We start from the raw sequence: 20,953 nt of genomic DNA, 5'->3' as shown, positions 1-20,953 counted from the left end.
CAGGAGATATAGTCACGGCTTGTGACAAACTGCCGAATGTTAGACACCCAGCAGTGCTGCCCTGGTGTTTGGGCAGACTTCCGCAAAGCAGCGCCGTCGACTGATGAGTGCAGGCGCTCAGCCCAACACCGACCCAGTTAGTAGCTGGATTTAATAACGTCGCCATTCCATCGTAAGGCATTATCCAACTGATGGATTTTTCATCTGAGGGAATCCAGGGAGGTATCGTCAGCAGCCATACCCAGTCCTTCCATCCTTGCAAGGTGCCTCCTCCGGAGAAGAGGACCCAGCCAGCGAGCTGCCAGGACCCCTAGACCCCCATGAGAGACAGGAGCACGAAAGTACCCAACAGGGGTGTCCGCTGGCAGGTGGAGCCAGGGTCTAATGGCTTTGCGCACGCAAACATCGAAGGACGACAGGGCCCTTAAACGTGTCCTTCCCAGGGCCAGGCCATGAAAAATGCCTGGCAGAATAACTGAGCAAAGGGAAAAGAGTCTTTGCTGAGGTTTAAGTGGTGCCCTCCTGATGATGTCCAACTGTTTCTCGACCTCCCGCCGAAAATGGAAAAGGCTGCGCCCACATGTGGTGAATTGCAGCCTTAAGTACTTAAAGATATCTCACATCGCCAGCGCCGGTATGTTGTTATTACCTCCACAAAAGATGACTGACTCATCAACCTTTATCTTCTTCTCCCGACCTGATGCAACCAGGGCGAGAGAGAAGCACTTCCTTGGGTTGATATCGAGACTGAGGTCACCCAGGGCCGCTGTAGCGATGGTGATTAGCTCCTGCAATCCATCCTTCGTCTCGGAGAACAGAAGAAGATCATCTGCGAACGCAGTAGCATTTATTCTTCGGCCGAGAATATGGGCACCAACATGCTCAGGAAGACGGGAAAGGAGGATGTCTATAGACATGTTGAAGAGGATGGGGGATAAGGGATCACCTTGCCGCACACTCCTCGAACGCCGCACTAGACCTGACGACTTCCCAGCAACGCTGATAACCATCATGCCTGCCTCATAGCACCCCAGGATGTAGTCAATGAACTCGACCGGCAGACCATGGGCCCACAGCACAGGACCTAGGGCACCAAGGGCCAGCGAGTCTAAGGCCTTTGACACATCCAGCGATGCTACATACAGCAAGCAGGCAGCGTTCCGTGCCAGATCCAGAAGAAAGCTGTTGTGAAGCATCCCATCTTGTGGGATGAAAGCCCGCTGACGACCATCCAAGGCACAGTGGCACATAAGGCGGCCAACCAGAACCTTGTGAAAGACCTTGGTCAGCACCAAACACACTGTGATAGGTCGGATGTCAGCAGGGGAGAGTCATAATTATTCCCACTGTTTACCCGTGTTTGCTTGAATTTCTTCACGTTGACATTCAGAGCACTGGGCAGAAATCACATTGCCTCAACACCCGCTAGGGCCATCGCAATGCTTTGTTTTAATTAGACAATCGGATTCCCCCAGCTGGGCCAATACTGAGTTGATAATTGAATGGCGGCCGAAGTGAATCCGTGCACCCGCGCGCCCCCGGAGGAGCATGCTAAGGCGAACGCGGCTTCGCAGCAAGGAAGATCCGTGGGAGGCCAAGGCACGGGACCGTGCTTGGATCCTGCACGCAGGTTGAAGCACCGGGGCGCGAACGCCGCGCAAGCGCGTGCATCCTGCACCGCCAACCAGCACGAGGCCGGCCAACGGCGAGAGCAGAACACGCCCGCGCTAAACGCCTGCACTTACCGGCACCCCTAAGGCACTCACCACGCCCAGGTCCGGCATGTTAGCGCTGACCCACTTCCCGAACAAGCCCGACATGCCCCGATCATCAGAGCCAATCCTTATCCCGAAACCCTTCACCGCATCAGCCCTCCAGTGCCTGGCTGGAGTATTTGCTACTACCACCAAGATCTGCACCGACGGCGGCTCCAGGCAGGCTCATGCCCAGACTCTTCTGCGCCCACCGCCGCGACCCTCCTTCTCGTCAGGGTTTCGCGGCCGGCCGCAAGGACCGCCCATGACTGCCAGACTGACGGCCGAGTATAGGCACGACGCTTCAGCGCCATCTACTTTCAGGGCTAGTTGCTTCGGCAGGTGAGTTTTTACACACTCCTTAGTGGATTCCGACTTCCATGGCCACTGTCCTGCTGTCTTAAGCAACCAACGCCTTTCTTGGTTTCCCATGAGCGTCGATTCAGGCGCCTTAACTCGGCGTTTGGTTTATCCCACAGCGCCAGTTCTGCTTAGCAAAACTGGCCCACTTGGCACTCTGATCCGAGTCGTTTGCTCGTGGCTTCAGCATATCAAGCAAGCCGGAGATCTCACCCATTTAAAGTTTGAGAATAGGCTGAGGTCGTCTCGATCGCAAGGCCTCTAATCATTCGCTTTACTGCATGACACTCGTTCGAGCACCAGCTATCCTGAGGGAAACTTCGGGGGGAACCAGGTACTAGATGGTTCCATTAGTCTATCGCCCCTATACCCAGCTCCGACGATCGATTTGCAAGTCAGAATCGCTACGGACCTCCATCAGGTTTTCCCCTGACTTCGTCCTGGCCAGGCATAGTTCACCATCTTTCAGGTCCCAACGTGTACGCTCTTGGTTCGCCTCACCTCGCAATGAGCACGAGATGCCCCAGGAGTGCGGAGGCTGCTGCCCCGTGAAGGGTGGGGAAGCCCATCCTCCCTCGGCCCGCGCAAGGCGAGACCTTCACTTTCATTACTCCTTTAGGTTTCATACAGCCCAGTGATTCGCGCACATGTTACACTCCTTGGTCCATGTTTCAAGACAGGTCGCGTAATTGTCCAAAGCTGAAGCGCTGCTGACGGGAGCGATTATTCCGCCCGAGAGCATCCCGAGCCAACAGCGGCCCGGATTCGGGAGCAGGCCAGGTAGGTCTGTCATCCGGGAAGTACCGCGCGCGCTTGCCGGGAGCCTGAGCGCCCAAAGGGGCGGATCGACTCCTCCAGATATACCACAGAGAAGCCAGCCAGGACACCAGGGCTCTGCCAACACCCGCTGACAGAGGCCCGCGGATTGCTCCGTGCGGGCGGCCAGCCCCATCTGCCGAGGGCGGGGGCCAATGGCCGGATGGGCGTGAATCTCACCCGTTCGACCTTTCGGACTTCTCACGTTTAGCTCAGAACGGTTTCACGTACTTTTGAACTCTCTCTTCGAAGTTCTTTTCAACTTTCCCTCATGGTACTTGTTCGCCTTCGGTCTCGTGGTGATATTTAGTCTCAGATGGAGTTTACCACCCACTTCGAGCTGCACTCTCAAGCAACCCGACTCGACGGAGAGGCCCCGCCGATGCTCGCACCAGCCGCTATGGTCTGGCACCCTCTATGTGCCGTAGCCTCATTCAGTTGGACTTGGGCTCGGCGCGAGGCGTCCGAGTAGTGGACCCTCCCAAACACCACATGCCATGACAGGCGGCAGCCTGCGGGGTTCGGTGCTGGACACTTCCCTGTTCGCTCGCTGCTACTGGGGGGATTCCTTGTTAGTTTCTTTCCCTCCGCTTAGTTATATGCTTAGATTCATCGGGTAGTCTCACCTGCTCTGAGGTCGTTGTACGAGGTGTCGCACGCCACACCGTCAGCCGGCTGTGCACGCTACCGAGACAGCACCGGTATGCGAATGGCCATGCGACGTTCGTGTATCGCACGTTTAAGGAGACGCGGCCGGCCCCACAGGCGGCCACGACCCTCCCAGGTCTCCGAAGCGTGGCAAACGCCACGCGCTTCAGTATACGTAACCGACCCTCAGCCTGACGTGGCCTGGGAACGGAATCCATGGACCGCAATGTGCGTTCGAAACTCCGAAGTTCATGTGTCCTGCAGTTCACATGTCGACGCGCAATTTGCTGCGTTCTTCATCGACCCACGAGCCGAGTGATCCACCGACCGGAGTGATCTTTTTTTAGTTTCCAGTAGCTCTTTCAAAACAGTTGCATAGGCGGGACTCAGGCGTTTGACGGCCCCTGTTCCAGTAATTTGTCCAACGGCCTCATGGCCGATGGGCGTCGTACGGCTCCACACAGAAGCGGACAGGCACTCAGGCGAAAGTCAATCAAAAACGGCGCTAGAAGCCAGGTGCCTCAGGCCAGCCGCTTCAGAGCTTCAGCGCTCGTACAACACAACATTTCCGTTTGTTTTGAGGAGCACGCGTGGTTCCGCACGCGGCGCACGGCTGCTGCCGTAGAGGGAGCGTGTAGCGCGACACGACACGCACATCGGAAGACATGCAGTCTAGTCGGCCATGATCCTTTCGCAGGTTCACCTACGGAAACCTTGTTACGACTTTTACTTCCTCTAAATCAAGTTTGGTCATCTTTCCGGTAGCATCGGCAACGACAGAGTCGATGCCGCGTACCAGTCCGAAGACCTCACTAAATCATTCAATCGGTAGTAGCGACGGGCGGTGTGTACAAAGGGCAGGGACGTAATCAACGCGAGCTTATGACTCGCGCTTACTGGGAATTCCTCGTTCATGGGGAACAATTGCAAGCGCCAATCCCTAGCATGCAGGAGGTTCAGCGGTTTACCCCGACATTTCGGCCTAGGAAGACACGCTGATTCTTTCAGTGTAGCGCGCGTGCGGCCCAGAACATCTAAGGGCATCACAGACCTGTTATTGCTCATTTTTGTGTAGCTAGAAGCCGCCTGTCCCTCTAAGAAGAAAAGTAATCGCTGACAGCACTAAGGATGTTACGTGACTAGTTAGCAGGCTAGAGTCTCGTTCGTTATCGGAAATAACCAGACAAATCGCTCCACCAACTAAGAACGGCCATGCACCACCAACCACCGAATCAAGAAAGAGCTATCAATCTGTCAATCCTTCCGGTGTCTGTGCCTGGTGAGGTTTCCCATGTTGAGTCTAATTAAGCTGCAGGCTCTACTCCTGGTGGTGCCCTACCGTCAATTCCTTTTCAGATTTGCAACCATACTTCCCCGGAACCCAAAAGCTTTGGTTTCCCGGAGGCTCCCCGCTGAGTTATCGGAGGACCTGCAGCGGATCGCTGGCTGGCATCAATTATGGTTAGAACTAGGGCGGTATCTGATCGCCTTCGAACCTCTAACTTTCGTTCTTGAGTAATGAAAATATACTTGGCAAATGCTTTCGCTTCTGTTCGTCTTGCGACGATCCAAGAATTTCACCTCTAAAGTCGCAATACGAATGCCCCTGCCTGTCCCTATTAATCATTACCTCAGGTTCCGAAAACCAACAAAATAGAACCGAGGTCCTACTCCATTATTCCATGCACACAGTATTCAGGTGGGCTTGCCTGCTTTAAGCACTCTAATTTGTTCAACATAAACGTGCCGGCCCACCGAGTCACTCAGTAAAGAGCACCCTGGTAGGATTTCAATGGAGTCTGCCTCAGGATGCACGAGCACGAACGAGGCAGTCGCACGCCTTTGGCTGCCCCACCGTCCGGACGTCCCACAATACATGCCAGTTAAACACCGACGGGCGGTGAACCAACAGCGTGGGACACAAATCCAACTACAAGCTTTTTAACCGCAACAACTTTAATATACGCTATTGGAGCTGGAATTACCACGGCTGCTGGCACCAGACTTGCCCTCCAATAGATACTCGTTAAAGGATTTATAGTGTACTCATTCTGATTACAGGGCCCAGATGAGTCCCGTATCGTTATTTTTTGTCACTACCTCCACGTTCCGGGAGTGGGTAATTTGCGCGCCTGCTGCCTTCCTTGGATGTGGTAGCTGTTTCTCAGGCTCCCTCTCCGGAGTCGAACTATGATTCCCCATTAACCGTTACAACCATGGTAGGCGCAGAACCTACCATCGACAGTTGATAAGGCAGGCATGTGAAAGATGCGTCGACAGTAAGAGGACCGTGCGATTAGCCCAAAGTTATTCAGAGTCACCAAGGCAAACGGACCGGACGAGCCGACCGATTGGTTTTGGTCTAATAAAAGCGTCCCTTCCATCTCTGGTCGGATCTCTGTTTTTTTTTCTTCAAAAAAAAAAGTTTATTCTTCAAATATACACTCCTGGAAATTGAAATAAGAACACCGTGAATTCATTGTCCCAGGAAGGGGAAACTTTATTGACACATTCCTGGGGTCAGATACATCACATGATCACACTGACAGAACCACAGGCACATAGGCACAGGCAACAGAGCATGCACAATGTCGGCACTAGTACAGTGTATATCCACCTTTCGCAGCAATGCAGGCTGCTATTCTCCCATGGAGACGATCGTAGAGATGCTGGATGTAGTCCTGTGGAACGGCTTGCCATGCTACTTCCACCTGGCGCCTCAGTTGGACCAGCGTTCGTGCTGGCCGTGCAGACCGCGTGAGACGACGCTTCATCCAGTCCCAAACATGCTCAATGGGGGACAGATCCGGAGATCTTGCTGGCCAGGGTAGTTGACTTACACCTTCTAGAGCACGTTGGGTGGCACGGGATACATGCGGACGTGCATTGTCCTGTTGGAACAGCAAGTTCCCTTGCCGGTCTAGGAATGGTAGAACGATGGGTTCGATGACGGTTTGGATGTACCGTGCACTATTCAGTGTCCCCTCGACGATCACCAGTGGTGAACGGCCAGTGTAGGAGATCGCTCCCCACACCATGATGCCGGGTGTTGGCCCTGTGTGCCTCGGTCGTATGCAGTCCTGATTGTGGCGCTCACCTGCACGGCGCCAAACACGCATACGACCATCATTGGCACCAAGACAGAAGCGACTCTCATCGCTGAAGACGACACGTCTCCATTCGTCCCTCCATTCACGCCTGTCACGACACCACTGGAGGCGGGCTGCATGATGTTGGGGCGTGAGCGGAAGACGGCCTAACAGTGTGCGGGACCGTAGCCCAGCTTCATGGAGACGGTTGCGAATGGTCCTCGCCGATACCCCAGGAGCAACAGTGTCCCTAATTTGCTGGGAAGTGGCGGTGCGGTCCCCTACGGCACTGCGTAGGATCCTACGGTCTTGGCGTGCATCCGTGCGTCGCTGCGGGCTGGTCCCAGGTCGACGGGCACGTGCACTTTCCGCCGACCACTGGCGACAACATCGATGTACTGTGGAGACCTCACGCCCCACGTGTTGAGCAATTCGGCGGTACGTCCACCCGGCCTCCCGCATGCCCACTATACGCCCTCGCTCAAAGTCCGTCAACGGCACATACGGTTCACGTCCACGCTGTCGCGGCATGCTACCAGTGTTAAAGACTGCGATGGAGCTCCGTATGCCACGGCAAACTGGCTGACACTGACGGCGGCGGTGCACAAATGCTGCGCAGCTAGCGCCATTCGACGGCCAACACCGCGGTTCCTGGTGTGTCCGCTGTGCCGTGCGTGTGATCATTGCTTGTACAGCCCTCTCGCAGTGTCCGGAGCAAGTATGGTGGGTCTGACACATCGGTGTCAATGTGTTCTTTTTTCCATTTCCAGAAGTGTATATATGATACATACAACCCACCACCTTATGCAATTAGCAGGTCTGAGTTTATACAATTCTAGTGTTAGTACTACGGCTTAGTCTATGTTAATTTTCTTTTGCTCTCACTATGGGCACTACTGTTATGTCTTCCTACGTTAGTTTATTCTACTTATGCTATTCTACTTCTACCTGTAGCGTTACAGACGTGCCAGCGTAGTATAAACCTATGTTGTTGGCCCTGTTCACCGAGCTATTCCTGGTGAACGTGGCCCTGGCACTGGGCTGGCTGGAGTTGTTGATCGCTGCAGCACTATACTAATGTTGTTATCCTAGCTTATCCTACATCTAACCTATCTTAACCTAGTATCGAAATCAGTGAGTGTCTTAAATCGGTAATTGGGCGCACCCTCCCCTTAATCCCAGACATGGCGGATTCCAGCCGTGAGGTGGCTGGCCAAGCCCACGCTTCGGCGGAAACAGGACAGGTGCGTGGAGTCAGATTGGGTGTAATGAGATCTTAGTCATTGTTCCTGAGATATTCCCTTATCACTTTGAGTGAAATCTCATTTGTTAACTAGTTCAAGAGTGAGAAATGGTCCTGATGCCTGAGCAGGTGATACATGTCATGGTTGGGTAGTTGCTGGCGTAGTTGCGCCGCTACATCGTGGAAGAGGTGGCACTCATACACCACGTGTTCTGGGGTGCCTGGTCTGGCCCCACAGTCACACGCTGATGTAGCCCGTTTCCCGAACTGGCAGAAGTATGCCGCATGGGGTCCATGACCTGTGAGGAAGTGCAGCAGTCCTTGTGATGGTGTAAACTGTTTTAACTGCAATCTTTCCCTGATGTTGGGCAGCAATTCGTGTGTTCTGCGACCGGTTTCTTCATTATCCCATTGTTCTTGCCAGAGTTCTTCCCCCCTGCGTTTGTTTTCTATTTTGTTCCCCACATAAATCCCCATTAGATCACCTATATTATCCCTTTTACCCTTTTTAACCCAATACCACGTTGCTTGTTCCCTGATTTTTATGTCAAGCGGACAGAGCCCCATTAGTACTGTTAGGGCTCCTCCCGGTGTTGTTCTGTATGCCCCTACTGATCTGAGAAGCATGTTTTGCTGCACTTTTCTCACAGCCATGGCAGGCATAACCCTCGTGAGTCTGTGGGCCCAGATTCCTGACCCATATCCTACAATTGATGTCAGTATGCTGTTATGGTATAATTTGGTTAATTCTGGTGGTAAGTGGAACCGCTTGTGACCAATCGCTATTAGATTATTTAATGTTTCTAATGATATTTGTGTGACGGTGTCAATATGTGATTCATAAGTCCACCTCTCATCGATGACTATGCCCAGGTATCGTGCCTCATGGCGTCGAAGAACTGGTGAGCCATCTATCCTTACAGTTGGATTCCTAACTAATTGTCCTTTAAGGAGTAGGTATGTAGATTTAGTTGGTGAAATCTTCATTTTGGTCATGTGGCACCATGTACTCAGGATTGATATGGCCCTTTCAATTTTCGGCTCTAAGGCTTCGCGGCTACGGCCGCCAACCAGCAGGAGAAGGTCGTCCGCATAGGCTATGCCCTCTAGCACATCGTCGCTGTTCTGTAGGTTGTCCATGAGGGGTTCCAAGTTAATATCCCAAAAGAGTGGGCCCAGGACAGATCCCTGTGGACACCCCTTTGTGATATTTTTGCTTATTCTCCCGCTAGGGGACGATAGCCAGACCTCCCTATTCTCACAATAGCTCCTGAGACAGCCATATAGCGACCCCGGGCACTCCTTGTCTCGCAAGTGGGAGAAGAGCAAGGGCCACCACAGGTTGTCAAAGGCGCCACTGATATCCACCATGATGCTGACCACGTATTTGTGCGGGATAGAGGCACAGACCTCCGCAGCCAGGGCGATGGCGTCAGACGCCGATCTGCCGGCCCTGAAGCCGAATTTTCTGTCACTCATCCCGCACAATACTCGGTGTGCTGCCAGTCTGTCTGCCAGCAACCTCTCAAAACGATTCCCCAGTGTGTCTAGTAGACAGATGGGCCTGTAGGACTTAGCTTCTTGTGGATCTTTGTCTGGGATTTTCTTGATTATTACTACTGTGGCCTTTTTCCATATTTGGGGGAATTTCCCGAGCCGCAAGCAATCGTTGTATAACTTTGTGAGAGGTGCCACCAACTGGGGGGCCAGGAATTGCTTCACCTCTGCAGTGATGCCGTCTGGGCCAGGAGCCTTGCCTCTTTTAAGGGCATTTATCTGAGCAGCTACTTCTTCTTCGGAGAAGGGATATACCATGTTTTTGTTCTGGTATTCCTCTTGATCTAGTCTCCGAATCTGCTGTTGTGCCTCAGAGTCATCATTCTCGCCATCGTCAGGCAGCAGGACACGGAGGAGGACCTCAGCAGTTTCCTGCCAGGTTTCCGTCATCCTGCCCTGATCCCTGACGGTGGACAGCACCAAGGGTGACCTAATCTTTTCCCGTACTAACTTGTACGGTACACCCCATGGGTCCGTAGCTAATTGTGTCTGTACATACTTCTCCCAGCTTTGTAGCCTTACTGCTTTAAGCTCCTGTTGGAAGTGCTCCTTTGCCTCTCTGTATCTTAGCAACCAGCGTTGCTTTTCCTCCCAGACGACACTCCGCTGGTAGTACCTCCTCGCCCTCCTAACGGACTGGCGCATCTGTCCCAGTTCAGTTGACCATGGTGACCGAGAGGCCGCTACGGCTCTCCTCCTGGTTGGTATGGCAGCTTTTACCGCCCTAACAGCTGCTTTCACCAGTTCCTCGGCGTATCCTTCGACATCTTCGTCACCATCAGGCAATGTCGGTATTTCACACTCCCTTGACAAGCGGTCCCAGTCAGCTCTGTTGTAGTTTAACTGTGTCTCCCACCCCATGTCCCAGCGGCACTCCTCGTCTCCCAATGAGAATGTAATAAGATTATGATCACTGGTTGTTACCTGATCCCAGACCATCCAATTTGTTACTCTGGTGGCGAGATTGGGCGTGACCAATGTGACATCAATGTTCGTGCCCTCGCCCCCACCTCCTGCGTAGGTGGGCGGGTCTCCTTGCTTGTTGGCGACCATTAACTGTAACGCCATGATGGTCTCCTTGGCTTTTTCTCCTCGGTCGTCTCGTGTGCTGCTGAACCACAGGGGGGACTTAGCATTTATGTCTGCTGTAATGACACATCGACGTCCCCGCAACGCCGTGGTTACTTGTATGAGTTTCTCTAAGAATTCATCTATTGCCCGGCCGTACTGGAAGTACATGTTGATGATGTACAGTACTCCGGCTGGTGATTGTAGTTCCACGACGTTGCAGTGATCGTCGGAGAACTGAGAGAGGACTGTGGCTCTTAGCGCTTTGTTGATGATCATTATAGCTGCTCTGTGTTCTGCTCCGCTATGAACGACTTGCCAGCTTGCTGCCGCGAATGGGATTCGCCCAGCCAGGGAGTATGGTTCCTGCAGACAGAGCACATCCAGACTCCTCTCCTCCACGACTCTGCAGAGTTCCTGCATGACTAATTTACTGTTGTGTGAGTTAATCTGTCCTACGTTTAAATGGGTCACGTGCGTAGTATGTTCTAATGTGCGATTCAGGCCAATTCTTGCTCCAGTCGTGAGCTATTCTTCCGTTTGTAATGACAGATTGATTGTAAAGTTCGTCGAGGTCGAATTTCACATTTCGCCTTTCACAGACTTTTTTGACTAGGTCATGCGGGGCTCCGAAGTCGGTGGGGATATTCATTGTCTTCAGCTGTATTCTGTCGACAGCCTCCATCAGCGAGAAGGTGACGTCTGTGATGTATTCATGACCGACACGCACCACATGCCTCAGGGCTGTGGTGAGGACCGCCGGCTCCTCCAGGCGCGCTAGTTGTAATGCATGTTCTAGGTTGGGGTATACCCTGTTGGGATTTACGCCCAAAACTTTTTGTGTGCAAGAGTTTATGGAGGATGATGTGCTGCTTATGGTGTTAACTTGTATCTTTTGTTTCTCTGGTGCTTCCATTTGTTGTTTTGCCACAGGACGCCCTTTTGGTCGTTCTAGCTCTTCATGCGACCTTAGTCCCCAGCTTGGGGGAGAGGGAGCACTAATCTGACCACAGAGGTCCGTTTGTACACCTGTCTACTTTTCTGGTCCGACTCTTGGTGGCTCCTAGTAAGAACTCCCTAAATATGCTGGCCCTTAGTGCATCCCTTACCCTTTTACTTGGAGGCTTTCTTTTAGGCTTCCTGTTGCCTGATATGGACTCAGCCATAATCAGTTCTCGAAATAAGTCTTTGTTCTAGTGACCTGTATGTGGGGCAATTTTTTCCTGTGGCATTGCAGTTCTTTTTTCCTCTTCTTGTTCAAGGGATACATATTCCTGTTTTGCCACAGGTTTTCCTAGTATGATCTTCTGTGCCGCACCTGGAGTAAGCCGGCTTTCGCTCACAATGTTTGTGAACATGGTCGAGGTCTCCACCATTGTGACACCAGGGAACTATGAGGTAGTCCCTAACGTTTATCGAGTGGAAGCCCATGTATATTCTGCCCATAGTGGTGAGCTTACGCCACATACTCCCCGAGACTTCGGCTACATGATGCACTACATCGCGCTCTCTAGGTCCAGTTCTGAAGCGCAGTTTGAATTCTTTTTTGAAATTATCCAGACTCATGTCCTCAAAATTCTGTTGATTTATTGTTTCATAAATATCATTCTCATTTATTGTGGTGGGCACGTCGTACAGGATCACTAAGGGATTCCGCTTTTTGGGCGGTTCACACATAACGACCTTTTTGAGTTTGTCGTGATTGAGTATCTTGTCCCTGTCTTCTTCAGTGGCAACATCTACTATTACAACATTTTTTGTTGCCTTAACCTTGTTTATTTTTATCTTGTCTGCTGCCGGGTTTACAGTGGTTGTGAATAGTTCTTGTACCTTTTTGATGTCCAGACCTGGCAGGGGTCTTAAAAAGACAGCCATGTCAGGCCTTTCGGACACCTTTTCAATGGTCTCTTTGGTTGTTTGTGTTTTGGTCGCCGCTTGTGCTACCACCCCTGCCCACGTTTTAGTGGGCTGTTTTCGCAATCGTTCATTCTCATTTTCCAGTTCTTCTAGTCACCCCTCGAGCTTCGCACTAGCGATAGCCCAGGCGGCGGGTTCCTTTTTGATAGAGAGTACTGCTGTGTTGCTTATTTTACCATTTCATATACTAGAATCTAACAGTTGGTTTATTCTGGTATGCCATTCAGTTACATTTTCTGCGTTCTGCCCCTGGCCCTCTTAGGGGTGGGAACAGTAAGTGTCGAAAACCTCGAAAGAACACTCGAGTCACTCGTCTCTTGGTCAGCCATGATTGATTTGACGAGTGAAATAGGTTGGGAGCCAATCTCTTGCCCCAGACCGGCTCCTCTGCCATAGGAGGGGGGACTGATGCAGCTCGCCCACCGGCCTCGCACCAAGGCCAAGGGCACCATCGAACTGCTTGGTTCAGCACGCCATTGCCAGCGCACTGGTCCCCGTCGGTGGCTCCGTCATCGACGATTTCACGCGACGCTCCTCGGCAAGTGCACCCCGCACTCCGGAGAGGCGGATGCACCTCTCGCCTTCGCTGCCTACTAGCCCGAGCTTCCACCTCTCGGCCAATGATCCACTCCTACTCAGGTGGTGGGTCGGTCACCCAGTCGTTCGCGGTCTGGACCCATCTAACCTGGCCCAGGCGGTGTCATCACCTCCTGGGTTTGGCAGAACGCGCCCCGGTTACCCAGGGGCGCGGCGAAGCACCCTTGCTGACTCGCGCCGCGATCCCACGCCAACGAACGAGGTCGCCGGCATGCAGAGCACCTGCTGGTCTGTACCCTGCGAACAGAGAGGGACAGATGTCCGGTCCCTCGACACAGCTCCCCCTGTGCCACGCACCCTTCGCTTTCGCATTGGGTTTCGGTCGCAGCTCTCCCTTTTGTCGCAAGGCACAATGCCGAGCTTAACGTCTGGCACCACGGGAAGGCGGAAAGAGCCACTTGGGAAGGAGAAGCTCTTTCAGACGCATCACTTCCCCTTGTGAGTACTGCCGCAGCACGCCCGACCAGAAGCGATACGACCTAGTGCGAGCTTCCGTGCCTTACGGAGCGCCGGCAACGGACAGGGCCGCGCCGGACACGACGTCAGGTGACCGACCTCACGCTAGACTCGGGACACTGTTTTTTTTTTAAAAAAAAAAAGAAATCTTTATTCATTAAAACCCAATATCATACGTAATTAACCCACCACCTGAAATCATTAGTGGGTCGAACTTAGCTACAAATTACATTTCAGCAGCATTTACTTTATCTGTGATATTCTATTGTTAATATTAGCTACAGGAAGTTAGTTCGATCTACGGGTATCTACATTATCTACAGGTATCTATGTGGTTTACTGTTAGTCAATCATACTATCAACTGTAATCTACTTTACTACTAACATCTACATCCTGCAGCGTTACAGGTGTGCCAGTATGTAATATAAACCTACTGTTTTGTGGCCATGCCCACCAAGCTAACCCCAGTGGGCGTGCCCCTGGCACTGAGCTGGCCTTTCAACAATCGACCCAGGTCTAAGAAAAAATTTCCTACAATCTGCTTCTACAACAATAATAATAAATATTATAAGTCATAATTGGTGTGCTGTAGTCTTAGCCGGTATGGTCGCACCCTCCCCCTAGTCCTGGATGCGTCGGATCCCGATCGTCGTTGACGGTCGGCCAGTACGCACCCTGGCGGAATGGGATGGTGCGTTATGTCAAGAAATTTTGGATCCTATCTACTCGATCTCCCTTCTATATTCCCTTAGGATCTTGGCGGATACCTCGCTAGCCAGTTTATCAATGATGGTGAAGGTGGTAGAGTCCCTAATGAGATGAAAAGTGTCTGTATTAGGCAATGAGTTTCGTAAGTCCGTTGCAACGTCGTCGAAAAGCGGGCACTCGTAGACCACACGATCCAGTGTGCCCACTTCAGCACCACAGTCACACGACGGTGTCGCTCTTTTCCCGAACCGGCAAAGATATGCCGGGTATGGGCCATGCCCAGTGAGAAAGTGCAGCAGTCCCTTACTTGGCTGGAAATGTTTCATCTCTAGTCTTTCCTGAACGTTTGGCAATAGTTGGTGCGTTCTTCTTCCTGTCTCTTCCCCATTCCAAATTTCCTGCCAAAGTTCCATTCCCCTTCTTTTAATTGTAATTTTGTCCCCCCACTCTGACCCCAATAATATCCCTAGTTTTTTTCAATTTTCCCCTTTTTCACCCAGTACCATGCAGCCTGCTCCCTGATTTTTACATCAAGGGGGCTTAGACCCATGAGTATCAGTAATACTCCGCCTGGTGACGTTCTATATGCCCCCACTGATCGAAGTATCATGTTCTGCTGCACCCTCCTCACGGCCACGGCAGGAACGACCCTCATGAGCCTGTGTGCCCAGACCCCGGACCTGTAGCCCATGATGGAGACTAGAATGGTATTATGATACAGCTTGATGAGATTTGGTGGAAGATGAAATCGTCTATGGCCAATGTTGATGAGATTGTTTAACACTTTTATTGCCCTATGTGTAGTTGCCTCGATATGCCTGGCAAAGCTCCATTTTTCATCTAGTATTACCCCTAGGTATCTAGCTTCTCGACGACGTATAACTGGCGTGCCATCCATCCTAACTGTAGGGTTTCTGACCAATTGGCCCTTTAGGAGTAGATAAGTGGATTTGTTAGGTGCTATTTTTTGCTTAGTTCTATGGCACCACTGTGAGAGTAATGTCATGGTTCTCTCTATCTTCGGTTCCAGTTCCTCTCGGCTCCGACCGCCGACCAACAGGAGGAGGTCATCAGCGTAAGCTATCACCTCTAGCACATCTGCACAGCTGTCCAAGGTCTCAAGGAGAGGCTCCATATTGATGTCCCAAAAGAGTGGCCCCAGGACTGAGCCCTGTGGACACCCCTTTGTTATCTTCTTGCCCACTCTTCCACTAGGGGATGATACCCAAACCTCCCTGTCCATGCAATAGCTCCTGAGACAGCCATATAGCGGCCCTGGACACTCCTTCTCTCGCAAGCGAGAGAAAAGCGAAGGCCACCACAGGTTGTCAAAGGTGCCACTGATGTCCACCATGATGCCAACTTTGTACTTATGTGTGGACGACCCGCAGACCTCAGCTGCCATAGCGATTGCGTCAGATGCAGAACGCCCCAGCCTAAAGCCGAACTGCCTGCTGCTCATTCCACAAAGCACACGGTGTGCCATCAGCCTGTCAGCCAGCAGCCTCTCCAGCAGTTTTCCCAGCAGATCCAACAGACAAATGGGGCTGTAGGATTTGACCTCTTTTGGATCCTTATCCAGTCCCTTTTTTATTATTAAGACGTTTGCTTGTTTCCAGATGGTAGGAAACTTTTTGAGGCTTAGGGCCTCGTTGTAGATTCTGACTAGTGGTGCTACTAGTTGAGGAGCGAGGTATTGCACCACCTCCGCTATGATGCCGTCTGGTCCTGGGGCCTTTCCTCTCTTAAGTGCCTTAATGTGCTCCGCCACCTCATTCTCCGAGAAAGGGTACACCAAGGTGCTGTTTTGGTACTCTTCTAGCTGAGCTTGCCTAATTAGGACTTGTTCTTCCGCATCCTCATTTTCCGTGTCATCCGGAAGTAGGGACCGGAGAAGAACTTCAGCAGTTTCCTGCCATGTCCCTGTCATCCGATTCCCATCCCGGATGGTTGATAGTACCATAGGTGACCTAATTTTTTCCCTGACTATTTTATATGGGATACCCCAGGGATCTGCAGCCAATTGGCTTTGGACATACTTCTCCCAGCTTACCAGCCTAACCCTTTTGAGCTCCCTTTGGAACTCCTCCTTGGCATTCCTATACATTTCCAGCCATCTCTGTTTTTCTTGCCAGATGACACTTCGCTAGTAGTACCTCCTCGCCCTCCTGACCGACTGACGCATCTGCCCCAGTTCAGCTGAGCATGGTGCTGGGGAGGCCACGACAGCCCTTCTCCTAGTTGGTACTGCTGCCTTTACTGCTTTTGTGATGGCACTAACCAGCTCTACAGCATGCCTGTCGACGTCTTCATCACCCTCCATCCATGTCGGGGGAACAAACTCTCTTGCAAGGCGCTCCCAATCAGTTTTGTTATAATTTAATTGAAATTCCCAACCTATGTCCCAGTGGCATTCCCTATCTGTAAGCTCAAATGTTATTAGGTTTTATCGTTACTTGGTCTCTTACTCTCCAGTTATTCAACTGACCAGCAAAATTTGGTGAAAGTAATGTTATATCTATGTTAGTTCCTTCTCCTCCTCCGCCTGTGTAGGTGGGGGGATTCCCGGCTCTGTTAGCGACCAAGTACTGTAATGACATTAATGTTTCCTCCATCTTCTCCCCTCTGCCGTCCCGGGTGCCACTGTACCACAGGGGGGACTTCCCATTGACATCTGCCACCACCACTATCTTTCTGCCTCTTAGTGCTGTTGTGACTCTTGATAATTGGTCTAGATATGCCTCAATGTCCTCGCCATATTGGTAATACATATTAACTAAGTGAATGACCCCGACTGGAGTCTGGAGTTCGGTTAGGATACAGTGTTCATTTGAGAAATGAGCGAGCACTGTGACTCGTATGGCTTTATTTATGACTATAGTGGTGGCTTTAGGGTCGTCTCCAAAGGATACTATTTGCCAGTTAACACTGGCGAAGGCTATGTTCCCCGCAAGAGAGTATGGCTCCTGTAGACAGAGTACGTCGAGACTCATCTCCTCCACCACCCTTCGTAGCTCCTGCATGACTAATCGACTATTATGTGCGTTAAGTTGTCCTATCTGTATTTTAATTGTCATGGGAAATACGTATTGTTCTGGAAAGGTCTTCCTTCAGTCAAAAGCTATACTTCCATTGGCTAGGACAGCCTGCTTGTAAATTTCGTCTAGATCGAATTTCTCGTTCCTTCTTTGAAAAACGTTTTGAACAAGGTCACGCAGGGCACCGAAGTCAGTGGAGAGATTCATGGTCTTTAACTGTATCCTATCGACAGCCTCCATGGCCGAGAAGGTGACTTTACGTCCGTACTGGTGTCCCACCCGCACTATATGCCTTAAAGCCGTGGTCAGGACAGCCGGCTCCTCCACACGCGAAAGTTGCAAAGCATGTTGTAGATTGGGGTAGATCCTGATGGGATCCACCTCCAGACGTTTAACTAACGGTTGGTCATAGGTAGGTGTAACTATTGTACTACTAATTGTGTTGACTTGAACTGGTCCTTCGGATGTGGAGCTATTTTTTGTGGCTTTAATTTGGCCCACTATTGCAGGACGCCTGACTTCAGGTGCCCCATCTTCTGGCGGTCTCGAGTTACGGGGGGAGGGGAAAGCGGCAGCTTTCCGTTCACACAGATCCGTCTGGACGGACACATCTACCATACCTGTTCTTTCTGTTTTACTTCCTTCAACGAAGATTAAGAATTGCCTGAATTTAGCAGCCCTAGCCACGTCCCTACGCCTCTTCCCCAGAGACTTCCTTTTTGGCATCCTGCACACAGCTGCAGCTTCAGCCATAATCAATTCTTGATATCAGCCTTTGCTCCAACGTCCTATAGGTTGGACAGTTCCTACCTGAGCCATTGCAGGTCTTCTTGCCTCTCTTTGCACATGGAATGCAGATTCCAGATTTTGTGCAATTTTTCCTTACATGATCTTCCGCTCCACATCTGGAGCAAGCTGGCTTCCTGTCACAGTACTTGTGGATACGATCTAGATCTCCACAATTGTGGCAGCGAGTCACCACCAAGTAGTCCCTAACGTTGATAGCATGAAATCCAACGTATATCCTTCACATAGATGTAAGTTTTTTCCACATAGATCCTGTTACTTCTGCTACGTGATGTACTGCCTGCCTGTCTCTTAGTCCTGTCTTAAATTTTAATTTAAAGTCATTTTTAAATTGTTCATCAGTCATATCATAGAAATTTTGATTCCTAATCGTATTGCACTATTCATTATTGTCCATTGTAACCGGTACATCGTACATGATTACGAGCGGATTCCTCTTGTTTGGGGGTTCACACCTGACTGCCTTGCACAAATTTTGATTATTTAGAATCTTGTTTCTATCTTCTTCGGTTGCTACATCCACAATTACTACATTTTTTGTTGCCTTTACTTTGTTCACCTTTATTTTATCCTTAACTGGGTTAACTATGGTCGTGAAAATTTCCTGAACCTTTTTGGTGTCTTGGCTGGGCAGGGGTCTTAAAAAGACCGCCGTGTCCGGCTTTTGTGCCACTTTTGCTATCGTCTCTCTAGTTGTTTGGGATTTAGGAGCAGCCTGAGCCACTACACCTGCCCATGTCCTAGCCGGTTGTCTCCTAAGGGTAAAGTTTTCCCGTTGCAGTTCTACAACTCGCCCCTCAAGCCTAGCATGAGCAATCGCCCAGGAGGCAAGTTCGTTCTTTATGGCCAAAATAGCGGTTTGGCTGATCTTCCCGTTTTTGACGTTGGACTCCAACAGCTGTGTAATTCTGTTGTGTCTCTCGGTCACACTCTCATCAATATCCTCCATTTGCCCCGATGGGTCGGGAGCAGAAAGCATCGAAGCTCTCGCGGAAGCACATGATACGCTTGTCTCTGGTTCAGCCATGATTGACAAGCGAGAAAAAAAGGGGTTGGGAGCCCGTCTCTAACCCCGGACCGGCTCCTCTGGCATGGGGGGGGGGGGGACTAAGATGCAGCTCGCCCAACAACCTCGTCCCTAGGTCGAGGGCATCTCTGAGCCGACGAATTTAGCACACCATTGCCATTGACCTGATCCCCTTCAATGGCCCTGTCACCGACGATTTCTCCCAGTGTTCCTCGGCAAGTGCATCCTGCACTCCGGAGAAGTGGATGCTCTTCTCGCCCTTCGCCGCCTACTAGCCCGGCTCTCACCTGCAGGCCAAGGACCCGCTCCTACCCAGGTGGCGGGCCGGTCACCCAGTCGTTCAACGGTCTGGACCCAGCTAACCTGGCCCAGGCGATGTCACCACCCCCTGGGTTTGGCAGAACACGCCCCGGTTAGCCACGGGCGCGGCGAAGCGCACTTGCCGACTCGTGCCGAGGTCCCACGTAGACAAAAGAGGTCGCCGGCATGCAGAGCATCAGCTGGTGTTGTGCCCTGCGAGTTCAGGGACAGATGGTTAGTCCCTCAGACACAGCTCCCCCTGTGCCACGCACCCTTCGCTTTCGCCTTGGGTTGGGGGCGTTTAACGTCCTACCATGGTGGGAGTTTAACGTCCTTCCTTGACACAATGACAACCCTCACCGTTCCACAGCCCGGAGGTGTTATAAGAGTGATGATGTGATAAAATGATGGTGTGGCCTGGGTCTTATGTTGTGGAGTTTGACATCATCGAGACGGTGCGGCACTCAAACCAGAGTTACATTCTCCAGAGGGCCTCCACACGTACTGGGAGATCATGGCCGAACATGTCTCACCCACCACTTTTGATAATTCACGGTGGGCCAGTGCGGTTCAGTGAGGATTGCACCCAGTTAAAGGCTAGCAGTTTAACATCATGCATGGACGGCCCTTCCCGTATTAGCTTCACCCCATCTAAGGGGGTTACTGAGCGCCGGGGCCACGTCAAGGCCACGGGATAGGACATTACGGTCCCCACCCCACTCAGGTTGCTCTGAGCCACAGAGCACTTCAGACAGTCTGAAGATTTCCGGGAATCAAAGGGTCTCCTGGCAGTTTTAACCCAGTTTCGGAAGGCAACACACCTTCCCCAGGTGGCGCCACGCAGACCGCTTTCCCGGGACTCTGTTTGCATTTATTAGCTCTAGAATTACCACAGTTATCCAAGTAATGTGGGTACGATCTAAGGAACCATAACTGATTTAATGAGCCATTCGCGGTTTCACCTTAATGCGGCTTGTACTGAGACATGCATGGCTTAATCTTTGAGACAAGCATATGACTATTGGCAGGATCAACCAGGGAGCGTCGTCAACTAGAGCTGAGCAGCCAGCCGCCTGGGAGTGTGTCCCGGGGACCCGCGCGAACACGCAAGCGTCTGCTCAATTATTCTGCAAACAGGAGGAGGCAGAGCTCCCCTGCCCGATACACGTCGGAACCCTCTCAGGTCCTGGCGTCGCGCAGCGTCGTCCTAAGTACTTGGTCGGGTTCGAGAGAGGCGCAATCGCCCGGAGTCAGGCGAGTAAACGCTTTCAGCGCCACCACCCGTGCTCCAATCTGAGCTTGCCACTGCCGACAGAGGCCTGGGAGCGTGCTGTCGTGGCGTCGCCGGCGGGAGACAACACGCGGCCACCAACGGTGACCGGGCAGCTCCATCGCCAGCGCCACAGCAGCGCATAGCCCCACTTGGGTGCCGAAGCACAACTGCATCTGAGTCTGAGTGTGAATATGAGTCTGTGTCAGTGTCGCTCCATTGATGCTGCCTAACCTGTGCACCCAGTCTGACCCGTGCATAAGGCCGATCCTCCCTAAACTGTTGATGGGGTACATT

General features: G+C 51.7%; 1 long non-coding RNA gene and 1 pseudogene across 1 annotated transcript in view; both read right to left on the bottom strand.

The window, feature by feature from the left end:
- Positions 1–20,953, bottom strand: part of LOC126474986 (uncharacterized) — a 490,806-nt gene that overhangs the window by 173,490 nt on the left and 296,363 nt on the right. The window lies entirely within an intron of this gene.
- LOC126476490 (5.8S ribosomal RNA) lies at positions 3,759–3,913 on the bottom strand (annotated as a pseudogene).

Source organism: Schistocerca serialis, chromosome 4 (assembly GCF_023864345.2).
Source record: "Schistocerca serialis cubense isolate TAMUIC-IGC-003099 chromosome 4, iqSchSeri2.2, whole genome shotgun sequence".
Taxonomy (NCBI): domain Eukaryota; kingdom Metazoa; phylum Arthropoda; class Insecta; order Orthoptera; family Acrididae; genus Schistocerca; species Schistocerca serialis.
Note: the sequence above shows the minus strand (reverse complement) of the source record. Positions and strands in the feature narration are given on the sequence as shown.